Below are 3,818 nucleotides of genomic sequence, written 5' to 3'. Positions count from 1 at the left end.
TAACTTATTTATTTATACATTATGAACTTATTTGTAACCTTTTCTCTAACTTATCATTTGTGAAAATATTAATATCTTTGACCCAAAGACATGACACTGATGCAAGACAGCCTTGCCTCATCTGCATCGGTGAGAACAGGAAGACGATCCGAAGATTCTTCATTGTTGTGGACCAGAAAGCGATCCCATGCAACGCTGAGACATCAGTGGCTGCTTTTCAAGGGCTTTTCGAAGCTCACTATGTCTTCAGCCTCTCCTATGATGAAGCTCTTTCCAGTTTCTACACTTTCATTCAAACCACAGTGTACAATATAGACATTGGAAATGCGAAGGAAAGCCCATGCGTCAAGGAACTAGAGTGCGACTGCTGCAAGATCGTTAGTATGCCACCAGTTCACAAAGGTCAGAACACAGTTAAATCTGTTTGAATATGTTCAGATGTTTTGCATGTAAAACGCGTCACAAAACTGTTCTGTTCTTTGTCAACATTTAAAATTTCAACATGGTTTCTATCCAGCCAAAAACTTACGTTTAAGATGTGGAGAGCAAGGATGTTCGTCATCTTTTTGTACTTACAGTGGTTTCAGAAAACACCTCAACACTGTACACAGCCATTGCTATAACGAACAGGATGACAGTAACCCAGTAGTGGCCAGACAAGGAGATTTTGAGGTGGAATTTTCAAGTCATCAGCCAACTACTTCTGCAGCCATAATGCAGGGAACCTGCATTATTTTTGTTGTCACACAGAACTCGCTTAACCAAATGTGTGGATCATTTGTTGCACACTTGCAAGCTTCTGGTCTTTCTGAAAGCATTGTCCAAACAATGGTTTCTTCAATGGAGGAAGTAGTCAGTGATGTTCAAAGTCAAGCACGAGAAGCAGTTCTCCAAACATTTTCTCCTGAAACTAAGAGGTCCAATATTTTTAAAAAGGTAGAGCACAGTTTAAATCAGTTACAGAATCCTTTTTCAACATTTAACACAGTGACAAAGAGGCAAAAATATTATGATGAAAAATGGGAATTAGTTGAGCCTAAAGAATTTGTCCTTCGTGTGAGAATGGCTACGCGAAGAGATAGAACCTCAGGAATTTTTAGTCAGATCCCTGTGACAGACAAGTATATGTATGTACCAATTTTAGGTATACTAAAATCTATTTTCAAAAACAGTGAGATAAGAGATGGCTTCTTGCAAGAGAAACACTGTAAAAAGGGGACATTAATGATGGGGTATATTTTCAGAACCATTCTTGTTCTCAAAACGGAGGCATGCCCTACAAATTATGCTCTATTACGATGATTTTGAAACTGCTAACCCGCTGGTTTCTAAGAACGGGATTCACAAACTTGGGTGTGTTTATTTCACTTTAAAAAAAACCCACCCCCAAAGTTGAACTCTGTGCTAATGAATGTCCACCTTGCAGCTCTTGTCTACACAGAAGATTTAAAGACATACGGTTTTGATGAAATACTAAAGCCTCTAATTGATGATTTGAAAATTTTAGAAAAAGAAGGACTCCAACTTCTATTCTTTGAAGAACCATTGTTTGACTCTGTAGTTCAAGTCACAGGAGATAATCTTGCTTTAAACAGCTTGTTAGGTTTTGTGGAATCTTTCAGCTGTTAACCGTTTCTGCTTCAGCCTCCAGACCATGGTTGGGAGACACAGGGGAGACTTTACCTCTGCTCCAGGGCCGAAGCTGTCCTCAGCGTCTGGCTTAACTCCTCTTTTATTTTACAGCAGTTGGGAAGCAAAAAAACGGGACTCGCTTTGTACTTGAGGGCTGTAGCATTAATTTGCCAGTAGTTTCCTGCAAAGCTATACATTTACTGCTACTTGTGCCAGAGTTGGGCCTGCTCCGATCACCTCCTCTCCTCACATTCGCCGTCATCCACGTCAGGCGCTCGCTCACTCACACACGCCGGTCAAGCAACCTGCGCACCCCAGCATTTCTTAAAGGGCCACACACACTCTTATAACACAGCGCAACACACTGGTGTAGGTTCTGTTCGACAGCTAAGGAAGAAATTCAATCTGTATTTACTGAAAATAATCCTGGAGTTATTCTGCACTCCAGAGAAATTTATACTGAACATTGTAATGCATTAAGTGAAGATCCTGCTTTACCTTCCATTTATGGTGTTAAAAAATCTTGTGTGCTCAATTCATTAGAGTATTTTCATAGCACTGACAATTATGCAGTTGATATCAAGCATGATTTGCTAGAGGGTATTGTACAGTATGAGCTTAAGTTGTTTTTTCAGTACCTGACAAAAAACAGTTACATCTCTATATGCAGGCTGCAAGGTGGCGCAGTTGGTTAGCACTGTTGCCAGCAAGAAGGTTGCTGGTTCTGCGTGGAGTTTGCATGTTCTCCCCGTGCAGCGTGGGTTCTCTCCGGGTTCTCCTGCTTCCACACATTCCTCCAAAAACATGTTGAGGTTAATTGGTGATTCTAAATTGTCCGTAGGTGTGAATGTGAGTGTGCTTGGTTGTCTGTCTCTAAGTGTGGCCCTGCGATGGACTGGCGACCTGTCCAGGGTGTCCCCTGCCTTCGCCCTAAGTCAGCTGGGATAGGCTCCAGCCCCCCCGTGACCCTGTTGAGGATTAAGCGGTGTATAGACAATGGATGGATGGATCTCTATAAGCACACTGTCAGACAGGATACAGAGTTTTAATTATGGCTACACAGTACGTAAAAACAAACCCAAGTGGTTTAAAAATTGATGACAAAAGCAAGCACTTAGGTCTAAATGCCATTCAATCATTGTGTGTTCTCCGCAACACTCCACTTATCTTCAGTGATCTAGTTGAAAGGGACAATAGGCACTGGAACTTTGTTTTGCTTTTGTTACAGATTGTTAATATAGTGTTCTCCCCTATCCTTACTGATGGCATGATATGTTACCTAAAACATTTGATTTGTGACCACCATAAAATATTTAAAACCTTGTTCCCTGAAAACAAACTGATTCCCAAACACCACTTAATGATTCACTATCCAAGATGCATTTAAAAAAATTGGCCCGCTTATCCGTATATGGTGTATAAGATTTGAAGCGAAACACAAGTTTTTTAAAAAGTCTGTAAAAAATTTTAAAAACCTTACAAAATCTCTGGTGAAGCAACACCAGTGTAGGATATGGACAGACACAGATGTCCAAAAGGATTCGAAAAACTTCATTTGAACGTTCCAGCCATAAAAAAGACAGAACTGTCCTGCAGGTCACAGGGCCATGTAAATCAGCTCTGCAGACTCGGAGGAGTCGAAGACGGAGGAAGCAGAGCCCCATTGGGAATTTCCTTATCACACTTACGTCGAGCCTCAAAGGATCTAATGCACATGAGCTTTTGGGGGAAGACAAAGAAAAACATTCAAGACCACGCAGATCTTAACAGATGGCCAGGCGCAATGAAGTGCCCTGGGCTTAACGTATTGCTCTGCTGACCCCTCATTTCCTGTGGCATGCAACAAAGAAACCTAAGAACTGAACTCATCAATGAACAATAAGACACAGTACCAGAAGATGTGCCTTATTATCTTGTGTTAAGTTTAATCGTTAAATGTTATGATATATCATGTCCTGATAAATACTCCAAAGCTTAATCACAGTTGGATAAGTCCTTCTTTAATTTATCAGCTTGCTATATTACCATATCCTAAGCATTGTGTTATCTCTGTAACCGTCCAAGATAGATTGGTCATGTTTAGACTCTCCGTGAAGCTTTACATGTGACACATTCATTTCCAACAAACTTAGCTTTGTATAATTGAAAGTACATATAGTTCTGAAGGAACATTGTTACTTTCAGAG

The sequence above is a fragment of the Stegastes partitus genome, unplaced genomic scaffold (genome assembly GCF_000690725.1).
Source record: "Stegastes partitus isolate 25-593 unplaced genomic scaffold, Stegastes_partitus-1.0.2 Scaffold2169, whole genome shotgun sequence".
In the NCBI taxonomy this organism is placed as follows: Eukaryota; Metazoa; Chordata; class Actinopteri; family Pomacentridae; genus Stegastes; species Stegastes partitus.
The sequence above is the reverse complement of the archived record's forward strand: the minus strand, read 5'-3'. Positions refer to the sequence as shown.